The following is an 8307-nucleotide window of genomic DNA, read 5'->3' on the forward strand; positions in this document are numbered from 1 at the left end:
GAGAGAAACATGCTCTGTGAGAATAGCAACCAGTCTGTATGGCTTTAGACAAAACAGGAGTCAATCAATAGCTGTCATAGCACACACAAACAAGTCATTATACAAACGTTCACCTTCTCTTTAATAAAGAACAATGATAACTGTGCATAAACTCAACATTAGTATAGCGAGCAAATAATGATAGAATGGAGGGAAAAACAGAAACATAAACCAGGAGACTTGATAGGACTCTGAGACAAAGAGAAAATCACTAAGTAAATAGTAGAAATAAGAATGTAATAAAACAGAAGTCTGTATACGAACACTTCTTCACACGCAGTGGAATACTTAAAAAAAAAAAAAAGTAAGTCTTTTTGAGATAGTGTCTCACTGTAGCCCCAGCTGGCCTGGAACTCACTACATAGACCAGGCTGGCCTCCATCTCAGAGAGATCTTCCTGCCTCTGCCTCCTGAGTGCTGGGTTTAAGGGCATGTACAACCATGCCCAGCTGGAGAATACATTTTTAAGTATGTATGAAACACTTTTCATTATCTGTCAAAATCACAAAGAAACTTAGAAAATTTAAAAAATTAAAATAATCTCAAGTACCCTTTTTTTTAATCACAAGGGATTGAAACTAATTAATAACATGGAAAAGTGATGTACGTGTGGAAATTAAACACTACATGCTTGAATAAATAGGTAAGAGAAGAAATCAGAGTGTAAATTAGAAAATAGTTCAAGACAAGGAGGCAGAAAAACACAACATACCCAAATGTATGTGATGCAGCCGAAACAGAGCAATGGTGACATGGCATTTACAGCAAAAATACCTACTTTCTTTTGAAAAGAAAGATTCCAAGTAAAAAACCTTTCACATCTGGGAACAAGCAAAATAACAAATGAGGACCATCTTTTAAAAAAAAATGATTTTTTATTATTCCAAAGAGAGGCAATTTTAACAAACTTTTCCAGAAATAACTTAAAGCCAGTTTACATAAAAATATATACACAATGAAGCTTAATGGAGGGAAAATAAGAATAAAAAAATCAAAGCAAAGGATTTGCCAACATGGGGTCAACTTTGGTGGAATAATGAAGGTTTCCATTAGCTCTTTGTTTTTTGGAAAACCCTAATGAGTTTGTTGAGCTTGCTAACAGAGAATGGGGTAGGGGTTTTATTCACAGAAGAGTGCCCCCCTCCCCACTTACAGTGGCATTGGAAAGTCGACACTCAAATGTAGATACTGTGACTTTCCAACAACTGCACAAAATGGCAAAAGAGGTGCCTCATGGCATTCTCAGCTTTATATCCTTCCCCCACATGCTGCTAAGGTCGACTGATTGGGTGGGAGGGCTAACTGACTCCCTCACCAACTCCTTGATGATTGTGAGAAGGAGGTGTGACTATACTTTGCTGGCATAGTGGTCGGAGGACACTTCCAGTTAACACGTCACCCCTTCCTCCAGCTCTTACATCTTCCACAAAAGTCCCTGAGCCTTGGAGGGGTAGTAGGTGTGGGATGATCTTCCTCCCATTGTGGCAAGTCACTGAACTTTTGGGTCTCTGCTTCATCTGTTTACCATGGGCTGTTGGTCCATTTCAGTGGGATTCCATCTGCTATAAAAACACAAACAGCAAGAAGCAAGACCATCTAAACAGTGACTGCTATAAATACTTAACCTATGGGTGCAAACACAAATGCTTGGGTGATACTTTAGCAGGTGCATCACATCCATCTAACAAAACAATTGCAGTGGCTTCCCCACTGGGGCCTATATCCTCCCCTGCAACAGGGGGTTGGGGCCCATCTTTTGTACAAAGTAGTCCATAATGAAGATTAAAGAAAAATAAAACAAAATAAAGAATAGAGAAAATTTAAAATCAGCAGAAATTTCAAGCTTTTAAGAAAAAATTAAAAATTAACAAATCTTTTGCTAGACTTAGATAAAGGAAATAAAATCAGCATTGAACAATGACATTGTAGTTGATACTACACAAAAAGGGTCACAAGCGATGGCGATGAACAATTACATATCATCAAATAAGATAATCTAGAAGAAATAGGAAAGATACTAGGAAGATTTAATCTGCCAAGAATAAAACACAAAACCATAAAACCTTCATAATATACCAAAGATGAGAAACAAGATCAAATCAGCAAAAAAAAAAAAAAAAAAAAAAAAAGGTCCCTAAAGAGAAGGGCCCAAGTCCAACAGCTTTCTGGGTAGATTCTACCAAAAAATGTACTGATAGAATATAACAAATCCTTTTCAAACTCTTCCAAGGAGTTATTAAAGAGGGAACACTTCCAAATATATTTTAGGGACCCAGATCACCCTGGCAACAGAGCCAGAGACATTGCAAGAAAAGAAAAGTCACAGGAAGGTTAAAAAAACAGATTGGATGAGCTAAGGACCAAAAGTAAATAGAAAGAAATTTCTTAGAAAATTAAACCAACCCAATGGTTGGAAACCACCAAAGTGAGAGAAATTAAGCAACATTTGAAATAGAACAGAAAGTCAAAACATGTATCTACTCTGGAAATTACGTGAATATCGGGGACAATGTATAAGCAGAGTAACAAGGATTGACCAGGAATTTAAACCACAAAACCCATCCTAAGGAATCACAAGAACTCTAGACTGTGATAAAAAAAATAGAAACCCACATCTAGACATTGTAATGTGAATCTCTATGAAATGAAATAAGAGGAGAAATCTGCAGCAGCAAGTGGAGAAAGCGACTGTCTACGGGCAGAAGAAACAAGATAGCTAAATTTTGGCAGTGAAAACAGAAACTCGGAAACTGTCAGGAATGTCACAGAAAGACTGAAAGAAATCAAAGTTTTTTAAGGAGCATAAGATACAGATATGTCAGGAAAACAGAAAATGAGTTTTCTAGCCAGGCATCTTCAGTAAGAGAGTTCAGAATAAAAGACTTTGTAAGCACCTGTGTGAGGCACAAAGGATTGAGAGCACAGAAAACCATGGGTAAGTGTTAATAAGTCTTGGCAGCACAGAAGGATGTTTTTAATGCCTAATTTACAAGGTTTAAAAAATAAAGAAAATGTGTATTTTAATATTTAATTCATATGTTAACTGAGAAAAAATATGAGATAAAAGTTGGAAGGCAGTGTCTGCAGCTAAAAGTGTCTGATGTTCTTACTTTGAATAGAAGAAGCTATTTGAATGATCTTTGAAATTATTTGCATTGAGATTTTAAAAGTGTCCACCCAAGGAATGCAAGGGGTCTTCAAACTCTTCGATGGAGTGAGGAAGGAAAGTGACCAAAGAAATCTCCAAAACCATAAAAGGAAGAAGAACATGAGGGAGTGAAGAAAATAAAAAAGGAAAATGTAGATGTTCCTGTTGTCACAATAATAATGTGTCAAAATATCCCATTGACATATTTAGACTGTCAAAGTTAGTAAAAAGAAAGCATTTCTATATGCAGTGTAGGGAAACACATAAATCATAAAACAGCAACCTAAACACCATAGAGAAATAAAGGGAAATACCACCTAAAGGTGTAGATGGGTTAAATAATTTGGACATACATTCACACAAAGAATGGCTTAAGAAGCTGTGAGGTGTTTCTAACTTCTGGATGATGGGGTTAAAATGGCTGAAGCTTCTTCCCAAAATGTGTTTCTAAAACTCAACCAAACCAAACCATAACCAAAAAGAGCAGAGCATGTACTTTGGCCAGTAAAGTGCTTGCCTAGCATGTTATAGAGTGCTAGATTTGGTTACCAGGACCAGGATTGGTGATGCTATCTTCTACCCACAGCACTCAGGAAATAGATGAAAGGGGATCAGAAGTTCAAAGTCACTCTTGGCTAAATAGCAGGTTTGAGGCCAGTATAGGATACATGAGACAGTCTCAAAAGAGAGTGGGGATGGGAGCTGGGGTTGTAGCTTAGTTGGTAGACTGCTTGCCTCACATGCACAAAGCCTCAGGTGAAAGCCCTAGCACTGCATAAACTGTGCATGGTGGTCCAAACCTGTCATCCCAGCACTGGAAAGGTAAAGGCAGGATGATCCACAGTTCAAGGTCATCTTTGGCTACATGGGAAGTTTGAGGCTTGCCTGAAATACTTGAGGACTGTCTCAAAAAAAATCAAACTCTACTATTCTCATAATTAGGAATTCAACAACGGACTGCCAATATATTTACTCATAAAAACTTCTGGCCTCAGTATAAAGAATATGGTGTTGTAGCATTGTTGTTGTGGTTGCCTTCTGACCAGACTCAGTCAGTTTGGTATCTCAGTGTGGTGAGGCTGGAGAGGGAAACAATAAGCTTCATTATCATCGCACAGTGGGGAGTGGGGTATGTGAATTGAAACACAGGGGAGTAAAAGTGGCAATTCAGTGGTGGTGGGACATAAGATCAGCTGCTACTCTTTGGTGGACAAAACTAGACAGGCTGGCTAGTCCAGGATTTGACAGGTTTCTCTGGGTGAGACAGCTAAGGAGACTGGATAAATTGGCATATTTCCTGGGATGACTGTTCATAACCCCAGCTGCTCACACTGCCCTGACTGCTGGAGCCTACCGACAATGAAAAGAGAAACAGCTGTCACCTCAAACGGAAGAAGAGAATCTATTCTGAAGCTGAATTTGAGTGACCATAGCTTAGGAACCTGCATCCAGGTGGCCCCAAATACCATGCCTCAATACGTTAGCAGGTTCATGGAGTCTTTATAGTAACAGAACAAATCATCAGTCAAAGACATTTTGCAAACACATTGGTGGAAACATCAAGTAGGCAGGTTACAGCAAAGTAAGGAAACTTCTGTGATAGGTCTTACATGCTACCTGATGGCATTCTTAGCTTTGGGGTAGAAGCTAGATGCTTGCTAAGGTAGATCCATTTGGAATGTCTCACCTGATAGACCTTCACACACAGAGGTAGGCAACAGATGGCTATTCAAGGGGCCAAGAACTCCCAAGATAAATTGTGATTGGGTTCTAGACCTGCAACATTCCAGCCTCTCCACAGTCACTGATGTTTTAATCAGTCAATCAGCATTTGTAGAAGGTTCAGTTGTTACAGTCCAGGAGTCTTGATCAGTTTCATTTTGTCTGCCAATTAAAGGATTAAAAAGCAGGAAAAAATCCCAGATACCACAGAAGCAACAAGAAGTAAGAAACTTCATTAAAGCTGAAGGAACAGACAGACAGACAGACAGGCAGGCTGACAGACAGGCAGACACACACACACACTCCTGTACAAAGAAGAACACCCCACAGTGGAGAGGGGACTTCGAAACAGAAGAATCCAAAGCCCTCAGCAGGACTTGGGCCTTTTAAGTGTTTTTGTTGGTATGGGGCAGGGTGCCCTCCCCTAATTTTGGATTGGTCAACTTAAACAAAGAAGAGAGAGAGAGAGAGTCATATCTCACAGAGTCAAGCTGGGTGAGGTGTACCCAGGTCTGTACTTTGTCTTTTCTTAACTGTTCTGCAGTGGTCAGCTGGAAAAGGAGCCTTGCTGGCTAGGGGTTGGGGGAAGACCCCAAGCCTTTATTACAGAGCGAAAAGCAGAAACTGTGACAGTTTTATTACTCATTAGTATGTCTGCCAGTCATGGATTTGGTCCCTTACACAATGTCAAGTGCGGTTACTTTCTGAGATCTCTAGTTCCCACTATGTTGTGTAGCGTAGACATAGACAAAACCAAGAAGAGTTTGAAAGAACCTGAAATTAATGCATTCTCAAACCTACAAGTAAATTGCTAAGCTGAGAACAGAGGCCCAAGTAGCTTGTTTTATCTGAATGCAACTTGTGACCGGTCTATGGCTGACTGAAAACCCGATCTTTGGGAGTCACAGGAACAATCAGTAACGTGCCAGGTGTAAGAAATGTAAGTCTAAGAACAAGAATATTTTAACACTGCACAGACATTAGCAAGGACACATGGAAAAGAAGAAAGAAATCACAGGTTTTATCCAGACGAGTTAGTTAATCAACTAACTCATAGAAGGTAGAGAAGAACAAGTTCACAGCTGTTATATTATCCAAGACATCTAATAGTCACCGACATATGGGCAAGCCAGGCATTGTGGTACACATGTTTAATCCCAGCACTTTTTAAAAATTTCTTTGGCTCCAGGCCAGAATTCTAGATACATCTACTCTGACACTCCAAATTACCTCTCCCAGAAGATCCCCCTTCTTCCAAGCCTCTTTATATAGACCTATTTCTTTGAGTATGCTTTTTATTAATTAAATAAATCATCCTTCTGTCCTCCCCCCTCCCCTGCCTCCTCTTTTCATCTAGCAGCTATCTAGTCTTTTAGCCTGACTGTCCTGGCTTGAGGGTGATAGAAGTGTTGCTTAGGTTCAACCAGAATGGCCCAGTAGATGTGGCATCTCTTGGCCAACTGACCAACTTTATTCCCTTAACAACTTCCAGCTGCAGGAAGCCATTCAAGCCCTGTTTTTTTGTTTTGTTTGGTTTTGCCCCCCAAGCACCAACAAAATGGTACTTGAGGGTTATTTTCATTTTTGAGTCCATTTCCAAATTTCCCATCATCAACAAGACTAAGAATTCACAAAAAAGAAACCTGATTCCTGGCAACATATTTAGATATTAAAGTACTTAATTGCATAACACATTTTTTAAAACAGAATATATTACTTTCTTAGCAACTAACACAATATCAATATTAGCCTATTTTAACATTGACAAGATTATATATGCAGTATACATATATATATATATATATATATATATTTCAGTTAGAACAAGACCTAGAAAACATGTAAAACTGTATCTGCAGAGAGGCTAATCCTAAAAACATTGTTTTCCTCACAAAAATCAGTTTGCAGATATTTTTGACCACTTAATAAAAGTATATTTTCCTAATTTAATCACTTTTTAAGTGTAATCTATTAGTCAATCTCCTTTTGGTAAGAATTAAGGAAATAGCTTCTTATATGGATTATATTCTCTGTAAATTTCATTACAAAAATGAAATTTAACATAAAAGCCTTTAACAAGCATATGGACCCATATTGATCATTTTATATATCACAACCTCAATACAATTATAATACTTATCATTTGTATATTAAGAATATTTCTGCAAGATGAAACCATAGTAATTATTCAACAAAGATATTTTTAATGCATTTTAGAGGTATTTTTATTAAAATAAGACATTTTTGGATATTAAAATCTTGCCTTAACTTTTGTAGCTAGCTTTGTAATTTCTGTGATAAGATGTTTCTCTCTGACTTAGTTGAAACACTCCACCATCAAGGAAGCTCAACGTTAACATTTCTGTTAGTCGACATTTATATCAGCCTGGAGCTGGCCAGCCTAAAATCCAGCTTTCCTTTTAGTCTCAAATTCTTCATCTCTCTCTCTCTCTCTCTCTCTCTCTCTCTCTCTCTCTCTCTCTCTTTATTTTAGCTAGCTTTATTTTCAAAGAAGGAAAAAATCCAGATGCAAAAGTAATGGCTCTTTCATGGTCCTAAATTTGTCCCAAAGCACTTTTGTTCATTCACGTATACAACACCCTAAAGCATCTAAAAAACTCATAGCAATAATCTTAATTTTTAGTGCACAATGAATTCAAAAGAAAGAAATGTAAAAACATAGTGGTCAGAGATTTATTATTCTTTAGTTACCTTTAGGAGCTCCAGAGGTAAAGATTAGTTTTGCCCCATTACTGTCTTAGAAGTTTGGAAAAGACTAGACTGTTACAACACTCCCTATGGGCATGTGGGGTTTCGCGGAGCGCCAGCTGCTGGGCGTAGTACCAGTCTCCCTCGTGCCGCTGGGGGGGGGGGGACGTGGTGCAGGTCGCGCACCATGTCTGCCTTTTGGGTCCCTGGCTCTCCGCGTTGTTGGCGGGTCTCTGCTACCGGGGCTGGCCCGGTCGGGTTCTGTCCCAATCCACCGTGCACTTCCTCGAGATATGAGATCCGTCAGCTGCCAGATAGCGTGGGAAGGTGCGGAGATGGCGAAAGCCGGGTATCCGCGAGTCGCGGTTTACGAAGAGACAGCTCTCTCCGGAGAGGCAGGATCACACACAGAACTCAGTTCAGTCAGTGGTACAGCCCCTTTATTCAGTGACTTAGCTCGGCTCCAAGTCTTAGTGATCCAGCTCCGATTATTGAGGGAAAACCAGGATACTTTATACTGTGGGGGTAATGGTAAAAGCCTTAGCTGATAGGTACTTTTAGGATGCCTCATTTACATGTGGAAGTGGGCTCCTGCCAGGCTGTCAGACTGCCTGAAAATCACACAGGAAAAGCTGGCAGTTCCAGAGCCGGAGGCCATGGCTACTTCAAAAGATGAGTCAGGAAGATGC

The sequence above is a fragment of the Nannospalax galili genome, unplaced genomic scaffold (assembly GCF_000622305.1).
Source record: "Nannospalax galili isolate Female #2095 unplaced genomic scaffold, S.galili_v1.0 scaffold603, whole genome shotgun sequence".
Taxonomy (NCBI): Eukaryota; Metazoa; Chordata; class Mammalia; order Rodentia; family Spalacidae; genus Nannospalax; species Nannospalax galili.